We start from the raw sequence: 27,048 nt of genomic DNA, 5'->3' as shown, positions 1-27,048 counted from the left end.
ACTCAATCAAAACCCAATGATAAAAGCTCATTAATTTCTGAGGAGAAAGCTAAACTGATGGAGGGCACTGAAAACCGCCTCTTTTCTTTCGCTTGTGCACATATTTTTTCTTCCTCCAACTCAAAGCATGTCTTTTAGTTTCCGACCTCAAGCAAAACAAGCAATTCAAGTCAGCTCATGCTCCTTTTTTTTTTTTTTTAAATGACCCTTAATTCACATTTCTTTCCTGGAAGCCCTTCCTCGTCTCCTCCCCACCCTGCATTCTCGTTCATTTATTGCTTAACTAAACACCGGCGCCAAACAGATGGGGCGACTGTGACAGCAACACACTGCTCGGGCAGCTGTGCAAGTGCAGGAGACAAGGAGTAACAAATAATCATTCCAGCAGCCTCCAACTGCTCGATATTAATGGCTAGGTGTTCTAATTACATTTTCACAACATGTTGAGTTCATGCAACCAAATGTGACTCAGGTGTAGGAATTAAACAATCGCATCGCTTTTCAGTGCCAAAAAGTTTGTTGTTCACATTCAGTCGGTCCTTGACGATTGAATTAACATCAGAATAAAGGAGTCCAGCATGAAATCATACCACTATCCTGCAGCAAACATTGTTTCATTCGGCAAAAGCCAAAATATTTCAGTATTTCTGTGAAACGTGAGGTCATCGATGAATATTCATAACCGCCGTGTGTCTTGACGAAGACGCACATTTAAGAGTGCGGCAGTGATGAAACTTTACAAGTTTTGTAGTTCAAAAAAACATGTTGAGCTCCTTGAAATGAGACCAAAATAGTTCTTTATGACATGTCGGTTGAAGCCCGGCTGAGTTTAGGAAAAAAGTCGTTGGTTCGGTTACTGATGTCAGGTGCTGGTTAGTACCAACTGCTGCAGTCACGTCTGGACCATCTAGGTTTTCAACTCTCCAGAGGAGTTCCACCTTTGTTGTTGGCCTCCAGAGGAAGTCTAGGCCGCCTCCCCTGCTTGTCTTTTCGAAGCAGGTGTGCTGATAACGGAAGGTACCATTCTGAGTGAAATCCGGGGTTGCATCATCGGATTGGATTTGTTTCGAAGGCTTCAGTTGACGCACTGATTGAGAAATCCGGTTTTCTATGTCAAGTGGGTGAATAATTGTCTTTGTTTTTGTCAGGGTTCGAAATAATTGACTGAATTCATGGTTGGTTGATCTGAGGGGAGGGGCTTAACATTTACAGGCATCTGGCCACAAAGTCACATGAGAGGTCAGACTCTTGTGCCTGTTCCAAACAATCGTCACTCTTTGAGGTTTGTTTTTGGGGTTTTTTTGCTGTGGAGGCCGAAGTATTTTCCCTGTAAGTAGAAGGATCTCTTTCTTTTTCAACTCCGGCCATTCTGTTATTTTCAGAGCTGTTTTGGGAGAGTTACACACACGCAAAAAAAAAAAAAACCCATTTCCATCAATCTCGATGGGGAAATTTCAGGTAAATCCATTTTATAACTGAAAAAAAAATGTTATGTTCTTTTTACATTGGGTTTGGTTGAGTTATTGAGTTGCCCTCTATATTCTCCTACCTTCACCACTAACCCTCACTTGGCACAGCATGCAAGGGACACAACCGCTTGATGTAACGTGTCCTATAAAATTTCCATCTTTTGAAGTTCTGGTCTGCAACGAGCCAAACTCGCAACCCCCCCCCCCCCCCCCCCCCTCTTGGTGAAGCAGTGAAAGGAAGCGTTTGATGATGCAGTCGTGTGTCAGAGCCTATTTATTCTTTTAAAATCATGTCTTTGTCACTCCACCTTCTTATCAACATTCAATTTGTTGTCCTTTTAAAGAATCGTCTCTTTGAGGCTCGCGCTAACACACTCAAGCTATGCTAACAGATGTCTTCCTTCGCTGGAAGACAAAGCATTAAAAACCTGAAGTGGTGATGTCATCAGGACACATTTTGTGGAGGCGCTTAATGAGAGTGAGTGATTGACCCGCTTCCCTGCGGGATTCCAGGTTTTTTTTTGTGTGTGTGTGATCGTTGCATGCGTAATTTGCAACGCCTTTTTCCTTCAAGAATTGTGTTATAATGAGCATTTTTATTTTTTCTGCAGGGAAAATTGCAGGAATTTGTCAAATTGGATATTTGGTGAGAGAATTTACATTAATGTGAAAAATGCCCCTAATTAGCGTATGATTGAATTGAGTGCAGTTTATGTGAACTGGAAGTATAGCCAGGTTGCCGAGCAACAAACCGGAAGTAGAGCACATTCATTGTGTGTCAGAATATGGCTGGTATGTAAAAGTTCACTTTGATGCGGACAGGAGGAGGAGGAGGTGTGTCACGGAGCGTGGCGGAAATGACGTCATCTCCAGGAAAGGCTGGCCCTCGCGTCGTTGAAACGGGGACGCCTCTGACTGTTTCCAGCGTCGTAAGTATTTGATTTTTTTTTCAAATTTGCAAGCCTCCACATGTTGTACAGAGAGATTTCAGATTTTTTTCATGTGTTCCCATGCGTTTATTAACTGATTTTTCTGGAGATTATCCGTTCAGGATTAAAACGAAAGCGTCTCAGACTTCGCGATAGTTTTTTTTTTTTCCTTTTTTGACTTTCCAAAGTACACCGAGTTTGCACTTTTCTCCAGTTTTAAAAATGTAGCGCTTGTACCGAAGCCGCATTATCATGGAGGAGGAGGATGTGAGAGGGTGCTCTTGAGACCACAGAGGCTCCACCTCGGTGACGAGCGGGGGTGAATGGGTGAAGCTTGAAAACACCATGCATATGGATGTTACAGTACGAGCAGATGGGACGCCTGCAATGACATTGTCAAGGTAGTGAACACCTGTGCACTTGCTCTCTAGGCCCCTGCTAGTTTGTGATCAAAGTGCCTTGTCTGCATTTTTGATGAACGCCGGCGTCACACTCTGACAGAAGCGATGTGTGTGACGGCACGACAAGTGCACTTAAGAACACCGCTCGAGGGGATTTAGAATTGTGAACTGTGGTGGAAATATACAGTGTGGGGAGAGAATGTAAACATGGGAGGACACTGCCTCTTCATCCCGGTGGAACAAGCTTTTGTGGACACATTAAAGTTTGGAAAAAGCTTGAAAAATCCTGACAGGGCCCAGGTGGAACGCTCTTGGAATATGTGACTGCATGTAGAGGAAATTTCTGAAAGTCAGCAAGAAAAAGTGCCATTCTGTGTCTGGTTGTCAGCATGTCTTACATCAGGAGGAATTATTTTAAACTTGCGGGTATCCTGCATTCATATTCTCCGGTTTCCTTGGTGTATTCATGAAGGAACCGCATGCTTTGTTGGCATGATAAAAACCAAACGTCTGACAGGAGGCGCGCTGAATTAATGAAGCTCCGTCGCAGGGTTGGCACGTCTGAAGTTACCGGGGACGATCTAAATACCTTTATCTTGCTTAATTAGTGACACAATTAGAGGTTATTCCATTGCCGAGCTCACGTGATGATTTGTGTGGTATAACATGTATCTAATTAAGGCACGCAGCCCATATCAAGAGAGGAAGCGGCTGAGGGACCTCCTGCATCCTTCGCTTGATTAACAGCAGCCACGACCCCGGATTTTAACAATTTTTCCGCTCTGAAAACGCGTCCTTATCAATTTAACCGACGATAATTTGACAGTGACCTTTTAAGGATCCTCATTTGAATTATTAGCATCCTTGAGATGTTAATAAAATGTAAGGTTTTTGTGTGACATCGTCTCAAATGATGTCGGCGCGCATGAACGGCGCTGATTCTTGAATTTCATGCCTGTGAATTCAACTTTCGGTCCTTTTTTTTTTTTTAAATGCACTTAATTTTGAACAACAAAAACAAATAAAATTGCAATTTTTTTTTGACAAATGAAAATGAGTTATATAGACAATAAATAAACTATATATCGCTGGAAGACGACCTTTTTTGTGTAAAACAAATTAAATCATTAAAATTGAATGGGAGGAAGCAAAGGTTCGTTCAGTCGAATCTGAATTTTACATTCCTGACTTTAAAACACACAAAAACAGGAGCATTTTCAACCCCGTGATACAATCAGCAGCACATTCCTTGACTGCATGGAAAATCGGATCTGTTTTTGTCCACTTTGGAAATGTTTGAACCTCAGAACGTCCCAACCTAATTGAGCTTGACAGTCAAAAAAATAATAAAAAAATAAAATTATTTATTCATATATATATATATATATATATATATATATATATATATATATATATATATATATAATTTTTAGCTAATTTCTTGGTACAGCACCCAGGTTCACACCCTTGTCCCTTTTTGTCTTGGAAAATCGGCCTCCTATTCCACTCCCTTTCTTCCACTCAATATTTTCTATCCCCCCCCCCCCCATCTGCCTGATTTCCATGCAAAGCCCAACCACGTCTGCAGTCATCAAAGTCGTGAATGACTTCCTGCTATCTGCCGCTGATGCTGAGGACTGCGTGTTGCTAACTTTTTCCCGTGGAGGGCTCTGAAATGGGTTTGGTTAGCTAATCAGTCATGGCTGATTAAACTTTTTTTTTTCCTCCCTGAAAGAGGAAAAATAAATCTCCGCCAGCGGTGGAAGAGGCACCCCTGTCATGAGAGGAGAGTGACGTAACGAGAGGCGACAACGCTCCGGCCGGCAGACGCTGCATCGCAAGCTTTTACAAGGGTTGTTGATCAATGCCGCTCTTATCTCCAGAGGTACTGAGATTTTAATCTCTGAACAAGTAAACCAGCGTGTCCTTTTGTGGGGGTTTTTATTCCTCTGTGCTGCATCTCGAGTATATTTGTTCAATCAATAAGCCAATTAATTAGGCTTTCTGCTAATGTTCCTTTGTTTCAACACGGACCAAACCGATGCAGTTTCTTGGCCTGTTTGAACCTTTTTTTTTTCTCGACTGAGATTACGTTTTTCATTAGAGTTGTGAAGCTTGGACATACAAGGGATTAAACGAGACCCTGTCAATTCCATGAAGCTTTTTCTCTTTGACTCCACTTCTATATATTGTGTGAAGGAATGGACGTGAGTCAGATGTCTTATATGGGTCCACCTCATTCACAAAAGCTCATTTTATTTCCCACAGGACCGGGACCAGGGCTCACTGTATTCTTTTTCTGACGACTTGAAGGATGAGGGAGATTTGCAGCCAGAAGGGAGGGGGAGGGGGAGGAAGAAACTTCTAATAGGCTCTCAGACGGAGAATTTGGCTCCAGAGGCTGAGGTCATTTCACCCTGGAGAGCATTGTTCATCCCCTGACCAAAAGTATCCAGACAGATCTGCAAAGTCAAATCAAAGGCCTTCCGGGAACAAGCCGAGAAAGTCTTGCGTCTTTACGCTCAACTGTTGAGTCCAAAAAGGGCAAATCACAAGTGTGAAACTTTGGCTTTCTTGTCCGAAACAAGGCCTTAAGAGTCCCTAACTGAGCCGGAGGGACAGACCACAAATGCGGTCTTTAAACCCTGATTTAGTCTTCAATGGTAGATGTATTTTATTGTGCCTCCTCCCCTTAGCGGTTCTACAATGTTGCCTCATTGTCCCACATGCTGGAGCAGCCAATAGGGGTGCAGTTTCAGGAGCGGGGGGCACGAGGATCAAACCTTCGGGTACTTGGTGAACACAGTTGGAACCCAGCGTGCATGAGTGCAATTTATGACAGGTTCAACATCAGGAGCTCAAGCTAGGCTTTGCTTCCTGTCTTTAAGAATTAAAATCCAGGATTGTAATCTCTCAAGCGAAGCCCGTCGTCTCCTGGAACAGGGTCTCCGTTCAAATTAACCCCAGATTCCACTGGCTCAGATTTGTATTTTGCCTATCAGGTGTTTTTATTTTGAAAATTGACTGGACTCTCACTATGCCATTTGTGTTGGGACTTCCTGTCTGGTTTGATCTGTTTCGATGCAAATTGACGGAGCGCTGAGACGCTTCAGGGACGCACCTGGCAACTAGGGCGGTCCGGAACGGTTCCGGCTGCCGCGTCTGTAACGAGACTCAGCCGGGCCTGGTGGAAATTATGGGTCAGCCTTCTTCATGTGGCCTCGGATGACAAGTTGGTCAGTCCCTGATCGTAGTTTTCCCGGCGTGCTCCTTGTCTTGTACTGCTCTTATGTCTCTCACACGCTGCAGGAATGATTCTGACGATCCTCCTTTGTCTGCCGCTCACAGATTGATCCAAATCAGAGTTGTGCCGAGATGAATGAAACGTATTCTTGTAAATGTGAAATTTTATTTGCATGGGGGCGAGTCGTCGGTGACCCCCTGCGAGCCCACGTCTTTAACGTTTGTCACAGTTGATGAAGCCGCCCAAACTTCTCGGAGAACACGCTTGCACTCTCGATCAATTTTTGTGTTTGTTAAAAGACGGAAAACGATGAAACCTAAACTAAACGTATTACCTCGGCGCAGCCAAAGACTCGCTGCTGTTGATTAAAATCATCTTGAGAAATAGAGCAGCGTTGATGTACAACATCCCTTGTTATCTCGTGAAACACTATTGATTTCCACTGCCGGGTTCATAGATGATCCCGAGACTACAGCATCACTTGAATTCCACCACAGGGGAGGGAGACAATAGAAATCATTTGCAGATATTGATGCGGCGCTGCTATTATAGAGGATTGCTTATACTCAACATCATTACAGACTTAATACCTTTTTTTTTTTTTTCTCTCGCCGGTTGTTCATCATGGCGCATCGTTTACCCCGAAAATTGAAGTCCGTCTTGGAGAGCTGAGTCGTGTTTCACGACGGCGGTCCCCGGTTTGCAGTAAATTGCGTTCTGTGTGAGGTTTTCTCATGAATACATCACCCGTACAGTCGGGACGGTCAATGCAAACGCGAGCGGAGAAGAGCCCGTCCGTCTCATTCGTGAGCCGGGTTGATTTTGTACCCTTGATTTAGCAAAGAGTTCTCACGTGTGATTGTGTCTTGTGGAGCAGCATTTAAATCAGCGGAGCGGAGGGGAAGGTGGAAAAACAAAAAAAGGTAATAGATTATCGAGTCATTCATCGATCGATCGTTGTTCCATCTTATCGATTGATGATCGATTAATTGACGAGGAGCAGTTTTTCTAAGAAGCTGAATTTCCCCGTGAATCAGTCGGTTCTATCTACTGTATACGTAGCATCAAATGCTATCTTCTGATATACAGAAAAAATGTGAATCATTTTCCTGAATCGCATTCATTCACGAATAGAAGAGTGTAATCACACGTAGACGACTTTGACACGAGAATAAATGAGTGCACTGTCACTGAGCAGCAAAACACAATCCTGAGGGAGTGCATTCACGACTAGAGGATATATACATTTGCTTTTTTTGCCGTTAAAAGTGAGGAGCGGATTTTAGCCTTTCAGCTGTGACACGCGGAGGAACACTGATATGTCGCATGTCTGCAGGTAGGCTGAGAACCACTCGCTCCACGTATTCAGGTGGTCAATCAGCGAAGTCGTGTTGTTGCTTGAGGCGGCTCCGTACTGCACTCCGTCTCGACCTCTTCATCCTACATAGGTTCCCGCGTGTGCGTCAAGTACATCTGGCGTCAAGCGCGCCCTCACGTGGACTGACGGGGAATTGCTGGTTCAAAACGCAATTAATTTATTTTAGTCGAGTCCCTTCTTATCGATGAATTGTTTGCATCTCCAGTGACCTGATATTGATAGTATTTTAGCACAGCGTCGTCATGTAGCGCTAAATGTCCCCCTTTCACCATGTCGCTATGGAAACCACTGGATCGCTCCAGTTCCAGTGCTATTTATCAAGCGAATCGCTCACCGATTTTGTATTTTCTTGCTATTTATTTGACACCCATTAAATGTTGCGTTTCAGTTTGCTTTCGGAGGCTTGCATTTATGACAATGAATGAGTTGCGCATGTTGCCATGCAGTAGTGGAGTAAAACTTGAGTGTACGCCGATTAAAATTCAAAAAAACGTGTGTGTTGGTCATATAACAGGCCTCCAGTGCTAAAATTTTAACGCAGTGATTAAATGTTACAAGAGTAAACACAGATGCTCAAAATTACTTATTACTTATTCCGCCAATTTATTAAAGGGACAAAGTGAATTGTTGCAGGGATGTAGTTTAGATGACGACAAAGCCCAAAATACAATTTCTTCATTGACTTGACTGCGGATGGAGAGTTGGCCGCCTGACAGGAATTCAATACGTGTGTAGCGGAGCTCTTGACACAGTCAATTTTGGGAATTCCATCGACGACGAGTTAAGAGACAATGTTTATTTTTTATTTTTTGGTAACACAGCGAATGCACACACACCTGAGGAAAGATGATTTCACTCATTCAAATGAGACTCACGCTCGAGTTTCACAGTTCGAGATGGAATCACAAGTTTGATAATTCACTTATTCTTAGGCTATGGATCCACTGAAACAACGGAATGTTGAAAGAATTACAGGAAATGGGTGAGAGTGTTGGATAGTTTACATTTAAGGTGAATTATCAGGACAAAGTCCAGAGGGGTGTGTGTGTGTGTGTGTCTTTAAAGGGGCCTTGTGGAATGGAGCAGTTTCTGTGTATTAATCACGTGTTTATCACCCAAACTCTCTCTGGGTTTCTGATGTTAGCCTGCAGGTCTGGTTCTTCATGAGGGACTCGGTCCTCTGGGAGGAACCCTTCTGTCCAGATGAAAACCAGAGAGAAAATTAGGCAAGAAAGAAACCTTTCATGAAAAGAGTGCAGAAAATACTGGAAGTGTCACTCAATTTCTACTAAATTCAATGAAATCAAGTAAATATTAATACTGTAAAAAATATGGAACAGTAAAAGATACAAAACAAATGATGAAAAAACGTAAATATAATTCATCAAAACATTTCCTGACGGATTATGATGAGTAGCTGTCAGTAGCTGAAGCTCATCGTTCCACATGTTGCCAGTTAATGTTGTCACTTTTGGACATTTGTGTAAAAGAAACCTTTCATGAAAAGCCACATCAGTCAGCAGGACACCGCAGGGAGTCGAACCCCGTCCCAGTAAACCAGGAGTACCAGTACCGGTGTCTTTTTGCTTTTTGATGGAACATGAAGGGCAAAGCAAAACCTGCATCAGCAACAGCACGTGAGAGCCAGGATTGCAGCTTCTGGCGTCGCTAGCGTTCTTGATTGGGTTCTAAAGCCCTGTTCACACGGGACCAGTAGGACCAGCAGACCTCGCCTGCTCCACCAACGTCTCGTGCGCGAGAAAAAGAAAAGTCTGAATGTCGCTCTGATTGACTGACATCAGATGTGACGTCACGTTCCTGGGCGGCGCCGCCATTTTACACTGCTGCCGTCTGTGACGCGCAGTTAACAGAACAAAGTAGCAAACTGACCAGGTCAGGAAGAAGTGGATCAGATGATAGGACATCTGGAACTGATCAAATAGGTCAAAACCAGGACAACTCCAAATGAAGGGGGCTGTGCAGTACTGCTCCTGCTAGTAATACTGCGAGTACTGCAATTACTCGGAATACTGGTCCTGTGGAACAGAGCTGAATTCTGCAAATACTGCAGGTGTGAAACTGTTCTTTACTGAGCCAATTGATGTTTTACTTTCTAAATGCTGTTGTGATGCAGGAAACGAAACCACATTTGACAAATAAAAGTACACACACTACTTCTTGGTACTACCCCCCAGCCCCCCCACTGTGTACCTTTACCTCCAGGGAGTTCTTCTGTGTGAGTTCACCTGTCTGAACCACTCCTCTCTGCTGGTCCTCTGCTCCCACCTCCTTACCTCATCTCCTCCGTACGGCCGCCTCCTCCTCCTCCTCCTCCTCACCTGCTCCTCCTCTTCGTCCATCCACTGCCTCTTCCTCACCTGCTCCTCCTCACCGTGCTGTCGCTGCCTCCTCTTCCTCACCTGCTCCTCCTCTTCGTCCATCCGCTGTCTCTTCCTCCTCACCTGCTCCTTCTCTTCGTCCATCCGCTGCCTCCTCTTCCTCCTCACCTGCTCCTCCTCTTCGTCCATCCGCTGCCTTTTCTTCCTCACCTGCTCCTCCTCTTCGTCCATCCGCTGCCTTTTCTTCCTCACCTGCTCCTCCTCTTCGTCCATCCGCTGCCTCCTCTTCCTCACCCTCTCTTCCTCCTCCCTCCGACGCCTCTCCATCTCCTCCCTTACCTGTCTGTCTCTCTGCCCGTATCTCTCGTACTTCCAGCTCCTCTTCTCCTCCTCCTCCTCCTCCTCAAGTTTCCACCACTCCAAGGTCATTCTACCTACCGTCTTACCTTCCTTCTATTAACAAACCTCTTTCTTTCCTGTCAGATTCAAATGATTTAAGAGCAAACGATAAGACACCACGTGACAAAAATCAACAGGTGAAAGAAAAATTTTCATTTTGTAATCAAGCCTCACAATTAGATGACAAGAATTTAATTCATTCGTACAGAATAAACCTCCATGTTGTCCATGTACTTCTTAAACATACCAAGTACACATGATCCACTTAAACTTCTGGACAGCAAATCATAGTCACAGCTGAAGTCAGCAGGTTTCCCACCTCCCTCAAAGATGCTAGGCTAACTCACATAGCTTATTTAGCTAATACTTGAACATGCAAACAGCTGAATTTTAAGTATTTATGCCAACATTGTCATCAAAGTACTGACAAATGTTTTTTTTAAAGAAATGAAGTAAAAGCATGCCAGTTATTCACCAAACACCAAATATTTTCAAACTTATTGCCAAGTCGGTGTGCGTACAGGTTTCTGCCTCATCAGCGCACAGCGTTTTCAAACAATGACCGGATGCTAATGCTAGGCTAATCATCAAAGCCTATTTTGCCTTTGACAAAACATGAAAACAGCTCAACTTTCAACACTGTCATCAAATCATTGATATTTATTGAAGCCATTTTTAACAAAATAAAACAGTAGATGCATGTTCTTCTTCACTCATCTGAAAGTATTTTTCAAACTGAAATGTTTAGTCAAGATGCTAATGCTAGGCTAATTAGCTGAGGCTGTTGGTTCTCCGATGAAATATGGAACCAGCTTAACTCTCAACACTGTATTCTACATTTTAACCAAATAAGACAGCGTATATATTTCTTTCTCCAGCATAAAACAAGATACCTATGCTAGGCTAATTAGCACAGCATATTTAGCATAGCATGTTGTCGCCAGTCAATCAGAAAAACAGCATCACTCTCTTACCTCTGAAGCTCTGGGCGTCTCAGCTAAATTGATCCAACCAAGATTCTCAGCAGCTGTCCAAGAGTCTCACACCAAATCTCAAGTAGCTCCTCAAAAGTCAGCGCAGACTTCTGAAGCTCAAGGTGAAATGGTGACAGTTAGATGACCCGGTGGCCTTTTATACACCCGAGATGGTTGCCGTGGAGACCGCCTGGTCATTCAAGACATTGTTTGTTTTCAAAATTTAATTTTCCCTTTGGACAGCACTTGACTTCCTTAAATAAATGTAGATTAATAAATGTGTAGATGAACAAATATGTCTGAAACAAACAAACACGGCTATGAAATCATCCTGAAACAAAGAGTACAGAAAATACTGGTAGTGTCACGCAATTTCTACTAAATTCAATGAAATCAAGTAAATATTAATACTGTAAAAAATATGGAACAGTAAAAGATACAAAACAAATGATGAAAAAACGTAAATATAATTCATCAAAACATTTCCTGACGGATTATGATGAGTAGCTGTCAGTAGCTGAAGCTCATCGTTCCACATGTTGCCAGTTAATGTTGTCACTTTTGGACATTTGTGTAAAAGAAACCTTTCATGAAAAGCCACATCAGTCAGCAGGACACCGCAGGGAGTCGAACCCCGTCCCAGTAAACCAGGAGTACCAGTACCGGTGTCTTTTTGCTTTTTGATGGAACATGAAGGGCAAAGCAAAACCTGCATCAGCAACAGCACGTGAGAGCCAGGATTGCAGCTTCTGGCGTCGCTAGCGTTCTTGATTGGGTTCTAAAGCCCTGTTCACACGGGACCAGTAGGACCAGCAGACCTCGCCTGCTCCACCAACGTCTCGTGCGCGAGAAAAAGAAAAGTCTGAATGTCGCTCTGATTGACTGACATCAGATGTGACGTCACGTTCCTGGGCGGCGCCGCCATTTTACAGTGCTGCCGTCTGTGACGCGCAGTTAACACAACAAAGTAGCAAACTGACCAGGTCAGGAAGAAGTGGATCAGATGATAGGACATCTGGAACTGATCAAATAGGTCAAAACCAGGACAACTCCAAATGAAGGGGGCTGTGCAGTACTGCTCCTGCTAGTAATACTGCGAGTACTGCAATTACTAGGAATACTGGTCCTGTGGAACAGAGCTGAATTCTGCAAATACTGCAGGTGTGAAACTGTTCTTTACTGAGCCAATTGATGTTTTACTTTCTAAATGCTGTTGTGATGCAGGAAACGAAACCACATTTGACAAATAAAAGTACACACACTACTTCTTGGTACTACCCCCCACCCCCCACCCCCACTGTGTACCTTTACCTCCAGGGAGTTCTTCTGTGTGAGTTCACCTGTCTGAACCACTCCTCTCTGCTGGTCCTCTGCTCCCACCTCCTTACCTCATCTCCTCCGTACGGCCTCCTCCTCCTCCTCCTCCTCCTCCTCACCTGCTCCTCCTCTTCGTCCATCCGCTGCCTCTTCCTCACCTGCTCCTTCTCACCGTGCTGTCGCTGCCTCTTCTTCCTCACCTGCTCCTCCTCACTGTGCTGTCGCTGCCTCCTCTTCCTCACCTGCTCCTCCTCTTCGTCCATCCGCTGTCTCTTCCTCCTCACCTGCTCCTTCTCTTCGTCCATCCGCTGCCTCTTCCTCCTCACCTTCTCCTCGTCTTCGTCCATCCGCTGCCTCCTCTTCCTCACCCTCTCTTCCTCCTCCCTCCGACGCCTCTCCATCTCCTCCCTTACCTGTCTGTCTCTCTGCCCGTATCTCTCGTACTTCCAGCTCCTCTTCTCCTCCTCCTCCTCCTCAAGTTTCCACCACTCCAAGGTCATTCTACCTACCGTCTTACCTTCCTTCTATTAACAAACCTCTTTCTTTCCTGTCAGATTCAAATGATTTAAGAGCAAACGATAAGACACCACGTGACAAAAATCAACAGGTGAAAGAAAAATATTCAATTTGTAATCAAGCCTCACAATTAGATGAAAAGAATTTAATTCATTCGTACAGAATAAACCTCCATGTTGTCCATGTACTTCTTAAACATACCAAGTACACATGATCCACTTAAACTTCTGGACAGCAAATCATAGTCACAGCTGAAGTCAGCAGGTTTCCCACCTCCCTCAAAGATGCTAGGCTAACTCACATAGCTTATTTAGCTAATACTTGAACATGCAAACGGCTGAATTTTAAGTATTTATGCCAACATTGTCATCAAAGTACTGACAAATGTTTTTTTTTTAAGAAATGAAGTAAAAGTGTGCCAGTTATTCACCAAACACCAAATATTTTCAAACTTATTGCCAAGTCGGTGTGCGTACAGGTTTCTGCCTCATCAGCGCACAGCGTTTTCAAACAATGACCGGATGCTAATGCTAGGCTAATCATCAAAGCCTATTTTGCCTTTGACAAAACATGAAAACAGCTCAACTTTCAACACTGTCATCAAATCATTGATATTTATTGAAGCCATTTTTAACAAAATAAAACAGTAGATGCATGTTCTTCTTCACTCATCTGAAAGTATTTTTCAAACTGAAATGTTTAGTCAAGATGCTAATGCTAGGCTAATTAGCTGAGGCTGTTGGGTCTCCGATGAAATATGGAACCAGCTTAACTCTCAACACTGTGTTCTACATTTTAACAAAATAAGACAGTGTATATATTTCTTTATCCAGCATAAAACAAGATACCTATGCTAGGCTAATTAGCACAGCATATTTAGCATAGCATGTTGTCGCCAGTCAATCAGAAAAACAGCATCACTCTCTTACCTCTGAAGCTCTGGGCGTCTCAGCTAAATTGATCCAACCAAGATTCTCAGCAGCTGTCCAAGAGTCTCACACCAAATCTCAAGAAGCTCCTCAAAAGTCAGCGCAGACTTCTGAAGCTCAAGGTGAAATGGTGACAGTTAGATGACCCGGTGGCCTTTTATACACCCGAGATGGTTGCCGTGGAGACCGCCTGGTCATTCAAGACATTGTTTGTTTTCAAAATTTAATTTTCCCTTTGGACAGCACTTGACTTCCTTAAATAAATGTAGATTAATAAATGTGTAGATGAACAAATATGTCTGAAACAAACAAACACGGCTATGAAATCATCCTGAAACAAAGAGTACAGAAAATACTGGTAGTGTCAAGCAACTTCTACTAAATTCAATGAAATCAAGTAAATATTAATACTGTAAAAAATATGGAACAGTAAAAGATACAAAACAAATGATGAAAAAACGTAAACATAATTCATCAAAACATTTCCTGACGGATTATGATGAGTAGCTGTCAGTAGCTGAAGCTCATCGTTCCACATGTTTCCAGTTAATGTTGTCACTTTTGGACATTTGTGTAAAAGAAACCTTTCATGAAAAGCCACATCAGTCAGCAGGACACCGCAGGGAGTCGAACCCCGTCCCAGTAAACCAGGAGTACCAGTACCGGTGTCTTTTTGCTTTTTGATGGAACATGAAGGGCAAAGCAAAACCTGCATCAGCAACAGCACGTGAGAGCCAGGATTGCAGCTTCTGGCGTCGCTAGCGTTCTTGATTGGGTTCTAAAGCCCTGTTCACACGGGACCAGTAGGACCAGCAGACCTCGCCTGCTCCACCAACGTCTCGTGCGCGAGAAAAAGAAAAGTCTGAATGTCGCTCTGATTGACTGACATCAGATGTGACGTCACGTTCCTGGGTGGCGCCGCCATTTTACAGTGCTGCCGTCTGTGACGCGCAGTTAACACAACAAAGTAGCAAACTGACCAGGTCAGGAAGAAGTGGATCAGATGATAGGACATCTGGAACTGATCAAATAGGTCAAAACCAGGACAACTCCAAATGAAGGGGGCTGTGCAGTACTGCTCCTGCTAGTAATACTGCGAGTACTGCAATTACTAGGAATACTGGTCCTGTGGAACAGAGCTGAATTCTGCAAATACTGCAGGTGTGAAACTGTTCTTTACTGAGCCAATTGATGTTTTACTTTCTAAATGCTGTTGTGATGCAGGAAACGAAACCACATTTGACAAATAAAAGTACACACACTACTTCTTGGTACTACCCCCCAGCCCCCCCACTGTGTACCTTTACCTCCAGGGAGTTCTTCTGTGTGAGTTCACCTGTCTGAACCGCTCCTCTCTGCTGGTCCTCTGCTCCCACCTCCTTACCTCATCTCCTCCGTACGGCCTCCTCCTCCTCCTCCTCCTCCTCCTCACCTGCTCCTCCTCTTCGTCCATCCGCTGCCTCTTCCTCACCTGCTCCTCCTCACCGTTCTGTCGCTGCCTCCTCTTCCTCACCTGCTCCTCCTCACCGTGCTGTCGCTGCCTCCTCTTCCTCACCTGCTCCTCCTCTTCGTCCATCCGCTGTCTCTTCCTCCTCACCTGCTCCTCCTCTTCGTCCATCCGCTGCCTCTTCCTCCTCACCTTCTCCTCGTCTTCGTCCATCCGCTGCCTCCTCTTCCTCACCCTCTCTTCCTCCTCCCTCCGACGCCTCTCCATCTCCTCCCTTACCTGTCTGTCTCTCTGCCCGTATCTCTCGTACTTCCAGCTCCTCTTCTCCTCCTCCTCCTCCTCCTCAAGTTTCCACCACTCCAAGGTCATTCTACCTACCGTCTTACCTTCCTTCTATTAACAAACCTCTTTCTTTCCTGTCAGATTGAAATGATTTAAGAGCAAACGATAAGACACCACGTGGCAAAAATCAACAGGTGAAAGAAAAATATTCAATTTGTAATCAAGCCTCACAATTAGATGACAAGAATTTAATTCATTCGTACAGAATAAACCTCCATGTTGTCCATGTACTTCTTAAACATACCAAGTACACATGATCCACTTAAACTTCTGGACAGCAAATCATAGTCACAGCTGAAGTCAGCAGGTTTCCCACCTCCCTCAAAGATGCTAGGCTAACTCACATAGCTTATTTAGCTAATACTTGAACATGCAAACAGCTGAATTTTAAGTATTTATGCCAACATTGTCATCAAAGTACTGACAAATGTTTTTTTTAAAGAAATGAAGTAAAAGCATGCCAGTTATTCACCAAACACCAAATATTTTCAAACTTATTGCCAAGTCGGTGTGCGTACAGGTTTCTGCCTCATCAGCGCACAGCGTTTTCAAACAATGACCGGATGCTAATGCTAGGCTAATCATCAAAGCCTATTTTGCCTTTGACAAAACATGAAAACAGCTCAACTTTCAACACTGTCATCAAATCATTGATATTTATTGAAGCCATTTTTAACAAAATAAAACAGTAGATGCATGTTCTTCTTCACTCATCTGAAAGTATTTTTCAAACTGAAATGTTTAGTCAAGATGCTAATGCTAGGCTAATTAGCTGAGGCTGTTGGTTCTCCGATGAAATATGGAACCAGCTTAACTCTCAACACTGTATTCTACATTTTAACCAAATAAGACAGCGTATATATTTCTTTCTCCAGCATAAAACAAGATACCTATGCTAGGCTAATTAGCACAGCATATTTAGCATAGCATGTTGTCGCCAGTCAATCAGAAAAACAGCATCACTCTCTTACCTCTGAAGCTCTGGGCGTCTCAGCTAAATTGATCCAACCAAGATTCTCAGCAGCTGTCCAAGAGTCTCACACCAAATCTCAAGTAGCTCCTCAAAAGTCAGCGCAGACTTCTGAAGCTCAAGGTGAAATGGTGACAGTTAGATGACCCGGTGGCCTTTTATACACCCGAGATGGTTGCCGTGGAGACCGCCTGGTCATTCAAGACATTGTTTGTTTTCAAAATTTAATTTTCCCTTTGGACAGCACTTGACTTCCTTAAATAAATGTAGATTAATAAATGTGTAGATGAACAAATATGTCTGAAACAAACAAACACGGCTATGAAATCATCCTGAAACAAAGAGTACAGAAAATACTGGTAGTGTCACGCAATTTCTACTAAATTCAATGAAATCAAGTAAATATTAATACTGTAAAAAATATGGAACAGTAAAAGATACAAAACAAATGATGAAAAAACGTAAATATAATTCATCAAAACATTTCCTGACGGATTATGATGAGTAGCTGTCAGTAGCTGAAGCTCATCGTTCCACATGTTTCCAGTTAATGTTGTCACTTTTGGACATTTGTGTAAAAGAAACCTTTCATGAAAAGCCACATCAGTCAGCAGGACACCGCAGGGAGTCGAACCCCGTCCCAGTAAACCAGGAGTACCAGTACCGGTGTCTTTTTGCTTTTTGATGGAACATGAAGGGCAAAGCAAAACCTGCATCAGCAACAGCACGTGAGAGCCAGGATTGCAGCTTCTGGCGTCGCTAGCGTTCTTGATTGGGTTCTAAAGCCCTGTTCACACGGGACCAGTAGGACCAGCAGACCTCGCCTGCTCCACCAACGTCTCGTGCGCGAGAAAAAGAAAAGTCTGAATGTCGCTCTGATTGACTGACATCAGATGTGACGTCACGTTCCTGGGCGGCGCCGCCATTTTACAGTGCTGCCGTCTGTGACGCGCAGTTAACACAACAAAGTAGCAAACTGACCAGGTCAGGAAGAAGTGGATCAGATGATAGGACATCTGGAACTGATCAAATAGGTCAAAACCAGGACAACTCCAAATGAAGGGGGCTGTGCAGTACTGCTCCTGCTAGTAATACTGCGAGTACTGCAATTACTAGGAATACTGGTCCTGTGGAACAGAGCTGAATTCTGCAAATACTGCAGGTGTGAAACTGTTCTTTACTGAGCCAATTGATGTTTTACTTTCTAAATGCTGTTGTGATGCAGGAAACGAAACCACATTTGACAAATAAAAGTACACACACTACTTCTTGGTACTACCCCCCACCCCCCACCCCCACTGTGTACCTTTACCTCCAGGGAGTTCTTCTGTGTGAGTTCACCTGTCTGAACCACTCCTCTCTGCTGGTCCTCTGCTCCCACCTCCTTACCTCATCTCCTCCGTACGGCCTCCTCCTCCTCCTCCTCCTCCTCCTCACCTGCTCCTCCTCTTCGTCCATCCGCTGCCTCTTCCTCACCTGCTCCTTCTCACCGTGCTGTCGCTGCCTCTTCTTCCTCACCTGCTCCTCCTCACTGTGCTGTCGCTGCCTCCTCTTCCTCACCTGCTCCTCCTCTTCGTCCATCCGCTGTCTCTTCCTCCTCACCTGCTCCTTCTCTTCGTCCATCCGCTGCCTCTTCCTCCTCACCTTCTCCTCGTCTTCGTCCATCCGCTGCCTCCTCTTCCTCACCCTCTCTTCCTCCTCCCTCCGACGCCTCTCCATCTCCTCCCTTACCTGTCTGTCTCTCTGCCCGTATCTCTCGTACTTCCAGCTCCTCTTCTCCTCCTCCTCCTCCTCAAGTTTCCACCACTCCAAGGTCATTCTACCTACCGTCTTACCTTCCTTCTATTAACAAACCTCTTTCTTTCCTGTCAGATTCAAATGATTTAAGAGCAAACGATAAGACACCACGTGACAAAAATCAACAGGTGAAAGAAAAATATTCAATTTGTAATCAAGCCTCACAATTAGATGAAAAGAATTTAATTCATTCGTACAGAATAAACCTCCATGTTGTCCATGTACTTCTTAAACATACCAAGTACACATGATCCACTTAAACTTCTGGACAGCAAATCATAGTCACAGCTGAAGTCAGCAGGTTTCCCACCTCCCTCAAAGATGCTAGGCTAACTCACATAGCTTATTTAGCTAATACTTGAACATGCAAACGGCTGAATTTTAAGTATTTATGCCAACATTGTCATCAAAGTACTGACAAATGTTTTTTTTTTAAGAAATGAAGTAAAAGTGTGCCAGTTATTCACCAAACACCAAATATTTTCAAACTTATTGCCAAGTCGGTGTGCGTACAGGTTTCTGCCTCATCAGCGCACAGCGTTTTCAAACAATGACCGGATGCTAATCCTAGGCTAATCATCAAAGCCTATTTTGCCTTTGACAAAACATGAAAACAGCTCAACTTTCAACACTGTCATCAAATCATTGATATTTATTGAAGCCATTTTTAACAAAATAAAACAGTAGATGCATGTTCTTCTTCACTCATCTGAAAGTATTTTTCAAACTGAAATGTTTAGTCAAGATGCTAATGCTAGGCTAATTAGCTGAGGCTGTTGGGTCTCCGATGAAATATGGAACCAGCTTAACTCTCAACACTGTGTTCTACATTTTAACCAAATAAGACAGTGTATATATTTCTTTATCCAGCATAAAACAAGATACCTATGCTAGGCTAATTAGCACAGCATATTTAGCATAGCATGTTGTCGCCAGTCAATCAGAAAAACAGCATCACTCTCTTACCTCTGAAGCTCTGGGCGTCTCAGCTAAATTGATCCAACCAAGATTCTCAGCAGCTGTCCAAGAGTCTCACACCAAATCTCAAGAAGCTCCTCAAAAGTCAGCGCAGACTTCTGAAGCTCAAGGTGAAATGGTGACAGTTAGATGACCCGGTGGCCTTTTATACACCCGAGATGGTTGCCGTGGAGACCGCCTGGTCATTCAAGACATTGTTTGTTTTCAAAATTTAATTTTCCCTTTGGACAGCACTTGACTTCCTTAAATAAATGTAGATTAATAAATGTGTAGATGAACAAATATGTCTGAAACAAACAAACACGGCTATGAAATCATCCTGAAACAAAGAGTACAGAAAATACTGGTAGTGTCAAGCAACTTCTACTAAATTCAATGAAATCAAGTAAATATTAATACTGTAAAAAATATGGAACAGTAAAAGATACAAAACAAATGATGAAAAAACGTAAACATAATTCATCAAAACATTTCCTGACGGATTATGATGAGTAGCTGTCAGTAGCTGAAGCTCATCGTTCCACATGTTTCCAGTTAATGTTGTCACTTTTGGACATTTGTGTAAAAGAAACCTTTCATGAAAAGCCACATCAGTCAGCAGGACACCGCAGGGAGTCGAACCCCGTCCCAGTAAACCAGGAGTACCAGTACCGGTGTCTTTTTGCTTTTTGATGGAACATGAAGGGCAAAGCAAAACCTGCATCAGCAACAGCACGTGAGAGCCAGGATTGCAGCTTCTGGCGTCGCTAGCGTTCTTGATTGGGTTCTAAAGCCCTGTTCACACGGGACCAGTAGGACCAGCAGACCTCGCCTGCTCCACCAACGTCTCGTGCGCGAGAAAAAGAAAAGTCTGAATGTCGCTCTGATTGACTGACATCAGATGTGACGTCACGTTCCTGGGTGGCGCCGCCATTTTACACTGCTGCCGTCTGTGACGCGCAGTTAACACAACAAAGTAGCAAACTGACCAGGTCAGGAAGAAGTGGATCAGATGATAGGACATCTGGAACTGATCAAATAGGTCAAAACCAGGACAACTCCAAATGAAGGGGGCTGTGCAGTACTGCTCCTGCTAGTAATACTGCGAGTACTGCAATTACTAGGAATACTGGTCCTGTGGAACAGAGCTGAATTCTGCAAATACTGCAGGTGTGAAACTGTTCTTTACTGAGCCAATTGATGTTTTACTTTCTAAATGCTGTTGTGATGCAGGAAACGAAACCACATTTGACAAATAAAAGTACACACACTACTTCTTAGTACTTCCACCCAGCCCCCCCACTGTGTACCTTTACCTCCAGGGAGTTCTTCTGTGTGAGTTCACCTGTCTGAACCGCTCCTCTCTGCTGGTCCTCTGCTCCCACCTCCTTACCTCATCTCCTCCGTACGGCCTCCTCCTCCTCCTCCTCCTCCTCCTCACCTGCTCCTCCTCTTCGTCCATCCGCTGCCTCTTCCTCACCTGCTCCTCCTCACCGTTCTGTCGCTGCCTCCTCTTCCTCACCTGCTCCTCCTCACCGTGCTGTCGCTGCCTCCTCTTCCTCACCTGCTCCTCCTCTTCGTCCATCCGCTGTCTCTTCCTCCTCACCTGCTCCTCCTCTTCGTCCATCCGCTGCCTCTTCCTCCTCACCTTCTCCTCGTCTTCGTCCATCCGCTGCCTCCTCTTCCTCACCCTCTCTTCCTCCTCCCTCCGACGCCTCTCCATCTCCTCCCTTACCTGTCTGTCTCTCTGCCCGTATCTCTCGTACTTCCAGCTCCTCTTCTCCTCCTCCTCCTCCTCCTCAAGTTTCCACCACTCCAAGGTCATTCTACCTACCGTCTTACCTTCCTTCTATTAACAAACCTCTTTCTTTCCTGTCAGATTGAAATGATTTAAGAGCAAACGATAAGACACCACGTGGCAAAAATCAACAGGTGAAAGAAAAATATTCAATTTGTAATCAAGCCTCACAATTAGATGACAAGAATTTAATTCATTCGTACAGAATAAACCTCCATGTTGTCCATGTACTTCTTAAACATACCAAGTACACATGATCCACTTAAACTTCTGGACAGCAAATCATAGTCACAGCTGAAGTCAGCAGGTTTCCCACCTCCCTCAAAGATGCTAGGCTAACTCACATAGCTTATTTAGCTAATACTTGAACATGCAAACAGCTGAATTTTAAGTATTTATGCCAACATTGTCATCAAAGTACTGACAAATGTTTTTTTTAAAGAAATGAAGTAAAAGCATGCCAGTTATTCACCAAACACCAAATATTTTCAAACTTATTGCCAAGTCGGTGTGCGTACAGGTTTCTGCCTCATCAGCGCACAGCGTTTTCAAACAATGACCGGATGCTAATGCTAGGCTAATCATCAAAGCCTATTTTGCCTTTGACAAAACATGAAAACAGCTCAACTTTCAACACTGTCATCAAATCATTGATATTTATTGAAGCCATTTTTAACAAAATAAAACAGTAGATGCATGTTCTTCTTCACTCATCTGAAAGTATTTTTCAAACTGAAATGTTTAGTCAAGATGCTAATGCTAGGCTAATTAGCTGAGGCTGTTGGGTCTCCGATGAAATATGGAACCAGCTTAACTCTCAACACTGTATTCTACATTTTAACCAAATAAGACAGCGTATATATTTCTTTCTCCAGCATAAAACAAGATACCTATGCTAGGCTAATTAGCACAGCATATTTAGCATAGCATGTTGTCGCCAGTCAATCAGAAAAACAGCATCACTCTCTTACCTCTGAAGCTCTGGGCGTCTCAGCTAAATTGATCCAACCAAGATTCTCAGCAGCTGTCCAAGAGTCTCACACCAAATCTCAAGAAGCTCCTCAAAAGTCAGCGCAGACTTCTGAAGCTCAAGGTGAAATGGTGACAGTTAGATGACCCGGTGGCCTTTTATACACCCGAGATGGTTGCCGTGGAGACCGCCTGGTCATTCAAGACATTGTTTGTTTTCAAAATTTAATTTTCCCTTTGGACAGCACTTGACTTCCTTAAATAAATGTAGATTAATAAATGTGTAGATGAACAAATATGTCTGAAACAAACAAACACGGCTATGAAATCATCCTGAAACAAAGAGTACAGAAAATACTGGTAGTGTCACGCAACTTCTACTAAATTCAATGAAATCAAGTAAATATTAATACTGTAAAAAATATGGAACAGTAAAAGATACAAAACAAATGATGAAAAAACGTAAATATAATTCATCAAAACATTTCCTGACGGATTATGATGAGTAGCTGTCAGTAGCTGAAGCTCATCGTTCCACATGTTGCCAGTTAATGTTGTCACTTTTGGACATTTGTGTAAAAGAAACCTTTCATGAAAAGCCACATCAGTCAGCAGGACACCGCAGGGAGTCGAACCCCGTCCCAGTAAACCAGGAGTACCAGTACCGGTGTCTTTTTGCTTTTTGATGGAACATGAAGGGCAAAGCAAAACCTGCATCAGCAACAGCACGTGAGAGCCAGGATTGCAGCTTCTGGCGTCGCTAGCGTTCTTGATTGGGTTCTAAAGCCCTGTTCACACGGGACCAGTAGGACCAGCAGACCTCGCCTGCTCCACCAACGTCTCGTGCGCGAGAAAAAGAAAAGTCTGAATGTCGCTCTGATTGACTGACATCAGATGTGACGTCACGTTCCTGGGCGGCGCCGCCATTTTACAGTGCTGCCGTCTGTGACGCACAGTTAACAGAACAAAGTAGCAAACTGACCAGGTCAGGAAGAAGTGGATCAGATGATAGGACATCTGGAACTGATCAAATAGGTCAAAACCAGGACAACTCCAAATGAAGGGGGCTGTGCAGTACTGCTCCTGCTAGTAATACTGCGAGTACTGCAATTACTAGGAATACTGGTCCTGTGGAACAGAGCTGAATTCTGCAAATACTGCAGGTGTGAAACTGTTCTTTACTGAGCCAATTGATGTTTTACTTTCTAAATGCTGTTGTGATGCAGGAAACGAAACCACATTTGACAAATAAAAGTACACACACTACTTCTTAGTACTACCACCCAGCCCCCCCACTGTGTACCTTTACCTCCAGGGAGTTCTTCTGTGTGAGTTCACCTGTCTGAACCACTCCTCTCTGCTGGTCCTATGCTCCCACCTCCTTACCTCATCTCCTCCGTACGGCCTCCTCCTCCTCCTCCTCCTCCTCCTCCTCACCTGCTCCTCCTCTTCGTCCATCCGCTGCCTCTTCCTCACCTGCTCCTCTTTGTCCATCCGCTGCCTCTTCCTCACCTGCTCCTCCTCACTGTGCTGTCGCTGCCTCCTCTTCCTCACCTGCTCCTCCTCTTCGTCCATCCGCTGTCTCTTCCTCCTCACCTGCTCCTTCTCTTCGTCCATCCGCTGCCTCCTCTTCCTCACCCTCTCTTCCTCCTCCCTCCGACGCCTCTCCATCTCCTCCCTTACCTGTCTGTCTCTCTGCCCGTATCTCTCGTACTTCCAGCTCCTCTTCTCCTCCCCCTCCTCCTCCTCAAGTTTCCACCACTCCAAGGTCATTCTACCTACCGTCTTACCTTCCTTCTATTAACAAACCTCTTTCTTTCCTGTCAGATTCAAATGATTCAAGAGCAAACGATAAGACACCACGTGGCAAAAATCAACAGTTTAAAGAAAAATTTTCAATTTGTAATCAAGCCTCACAATTAGATGACAAGAATTTAATTCATTCGTACAGAATAAACCTCCATGTTGTCCATGTACTTCTTAAACATACCAAGTACACATGATCCACTTAAACTTCTGGACAGCAAATCATAGTCACAGCTGAAGTCAGCAGGTTTCCCACCTCCCTCAAAGATGCTAGGCTAACTCACATAGCTTATTTAGCTAATACTTGAACATGCAAACGGCTGAATTTTAAGTACATTGTCATCAAAGTCATCAAAGTACTGACAAATGTTTTTTTTAAAGAAATGAAGTAAAAGTATGCCAGTTATTCACCAAACACCAAATATTTTCAAACTTATTGCCAAGTTGGTGTGCGTACAGGTTTCTGCCTCATCAGCGCACAGCGTTTTCAATGACCGGATGCTAATGCTAGGCTAATCATCAAAGCCTATTTTGCCTTGGACAAAACATGAAAACAGCTCAACTTTCAACACTGTCATCAAATCATTAATATTTATTGAAGCCATTTTTAACAAAATAAAACAGTAGATGCATGTTCTTCTTCACTCATCTGAAAGTATTTTTTAAACTGAAATGTTTAGTCAAGATGCTAATGCTAGGCTAATTAGCTGAGGCTGTTGGGTCTCCGATGAAATATGGAACCAGCTTAACTCTCAACACTGTATTCTACATTTTAACCAAATAAGACAGCGTATATATTTCTTTCTCCAGCATAAAACAAGATACCTATGCTAGGCTAATTAGCACAGCATATTTAGCATAGCATGTTGTCGCCAGTCAATCAGAAAAACAGCATCACTCTCTTACCTCTGAAGCTCTGGGCGTCTCAGCTAAATTGATCCAACCAAGATTCTCAGCAGCTGTCCAAGAGTCTCACACCAAATCTCAAGAAGCTCCTCAAAAGTCAGCGCAGACTTCTGAAGCTCAAGGTGAAATGGTGACAGTTAGATGACCCGGTGGCCTTTTATACACCCGAGATGGTTGCCGTGGAGACCGCCTGGTCATTCAAGACATTGTTTGTTTTCAAAATTTAATTTTCCCTTTGGACAGCACTTGACTTCCTTAAATAAATGTAGATTAATAAATGTGTAGATGAACAAATATGTCTGAAACAAACAAACACGGCTATGAAATCATCCTGAAACAAAGAGTGCAGAAAATACTGGAAGTGTCACTCAATTTCTACTAAATTCAATGAAATCAAGTAAATATTAATACTGTAAAAAATATGGAACAGTAAAAGATACAAAACAAATGATGAAAAAACGTAAATATAATTCATCAAAACATTTCCTGACGGATTATGATGAGTAGCTGTCAGTAGCTGAAGCTCATCGTTCCACATGTTGCCAGTTAATGTTGTCACTTTTGGACATTTGTGTAAAAGAAACCTTTCATGAAAAGCCACATCAGTCAGCAGGACACCGCAGGGAGTCGAACCCCGTCCCAGTAAACCAGGAGTACCAGTACCGGTGTCTTTTTGCTTTTTGATGGAACATGAAGGGCAAAGCAAAACCTGCATCAGCAACAGCACGTGAGAGCCAGGATTGCAGCTTCTGGCGTCGCTAGCGTTCTTGATTGGGTTCTAAAGCCCTGTTCACACGGGACCAGTAGGACCAGCAGACCTCGCCTGCTCCACCAACGTCTCGTGCGCGAGAAAAAGAAAAGTCTGAATGTCGCTCTGATTGACTGACATCAGATGTGACGTCACGTTCCTGGGCGGCGCCGCCATTTTACACTGCTGCCGTCTGTGACGCGCAGTTAACAGAACAAAGTAGCAAACTGACCAGGTCAGGAAGAAGTGGATCAGATGATAGGACATCTGGAACTGATCAAATAGGTCAAAACCAGGACAACTCCAAATGAAGGGGGCTGTGCAGTACTGCTCCTGCTAGTAATACTGCGAGTACTGCAATTACTAGGAATACTGGTCCTGTGGAACAGAGCTGAATTCTGCAAATACTGCAGGTGTGAAACTGTTCTTTACTGAGCCAATTGATGTTTTACTTTCTAAATGCTGTTGTGATGCAGGAAACGAAACCACATTTGACAAATAAAAGTACACACACTACTTCTTGGTACTACCCCCCCCCCCCACCCCCACTGTGTACCTTTACTTCCAGGGAGTTCTTCTGTGTGAGTTCACCTGTCTGAACCACTCCTCTCTGCTGGTCCTCTGCTCCCACCTCCTTACCTCATCTCCTCCGTACGGCCTCCTCCTCCTCCTCCTCCTCCTCCTCACCTGCTCCTCCTCACCGTGCTGTCGCTGCCTCTTCTTCCTCACCTGCTCCTCCTCTTCGTCCATCCGCTGCCTCTTCCTCACCTGCTCCTCCTCACCGTGCTGTCGCTGCCTCCTCTTCCTCACCTGCTCCTCCTCTTCGTCCATCCGCTGCCTCTTCCTCACCTGCTCCTCCTCACCGTGCTGTCGCTGCCTCCTCTTCCTCACCTGCTCCTCCTCTTCGTCCATCCGCTGCCTCTTCCTCCTCACCTTCTCCTCGTCTTCGTCCATCCGCTGCCTCCTCTTCCTCACCCTCTCTTCCTCCTCCCTCCGACGCCTCTCCATCTCCTCCCTTACCTGTCTGTCTCTCTGCCCGTATCTCTCGTACTTCCAGCTCCTCTTCTCCTCCTCCTCCTCCTCCTCAAGTTTCCACCACTCCAAGGTCATTCTACCTACCGTCTTACCTTCCTTCTATTAACAAACCTCTTTCTTTCCTGTCAGATTCAAATGATTTAAGAGCAAACGATAAGACACCACGTGGCAAAAATCAACAGGTGAAAGGAAAATTTTCAATTTGTAATCAAGCCTCACAATTAGATGACAAGAATTTAATTCATTCGTACAGAATAAACCTCCATGTTGTCCATGTACTTCTTAAACATACCAAGTACACATGATCCACTTAAACTTCTGGACAGCAAATCATAGTCACAGCTGAAGTCAGCAGGTTTCCCACCTCCCTCAAAGATG

At 44.0% G+C, this 27,048-nt stretch overlaps 2 long non-coding RNA genes across 8 annotated transcripts in view; one reads left to right on the top strand and one right to left on the bottom strand.

Moving 5' to 3' along the window:
• Positions 1–1,151: 1,151 nt before the first annotated feature.
• LOC147272622 (uncharacterized) overlaps positions 1,152–27,048 on the top strand; it is a 66,142-nt gene continuing 40,245 nt past the window's right edge. For 4 of the 7 annotated variants that reach the window (XR_015115918.1, XR_015115913.1, XR_015115917.1 and 1 more), the window contains exons 1-3: positions 1,152–1,329; positions 2,081–2,115; positions 2,292–2,398. This is a non-coding gene — a long non-coding RNA (uncharacterized LOC147272622). Of the gene's footprint in view, positions 1,330–2,080; positions 2,116–2,291; positions 2,399–2,612; positions 2,800–4,534; positions 4,923–5,067; positions 7,892–27,048 lie in introns of those variants that run through there. The other 3 variants (XR_015115916.1, XR_015115919.1, XR_015115915.1) reach the window with 3 other exon arrangements.
• LOC147272623 (uncharacterized) lies at positions 9,910–11,205 on the bottom strand. Its single transcript, XR_015115912.1, has 3 exons — positions 11,134–11,205; positions 10,013–10,236; positions 9,910–9,970 (listed from the first exon to the last, which is right to left on the bottom strand). It is a non-coding gene; the product is annotated as an uncharacterized LOC147272623 (long non-coding RNA).

The sequence above is a fragment of the Aulostomus chinensis genome, chromosome 1, assembly GCF_037954235.1.
Source record: "Aulostomus chinensis isolate RoL2024-O1b breed Wild chromosome 1, RoL_Achi_v1.0, whole genome shotgun sequence".
NCBI lineage: Eukaryota > Metazoa > Chordata > Actinopteri > Syngnathiformes > Aulostomidae > Aulostomus > Aulostomus chinensis.
Note: the sequence above shows the minus strand (reverse complement) of the source record. Positions and strands in the feature narration are given on the sequence as shown.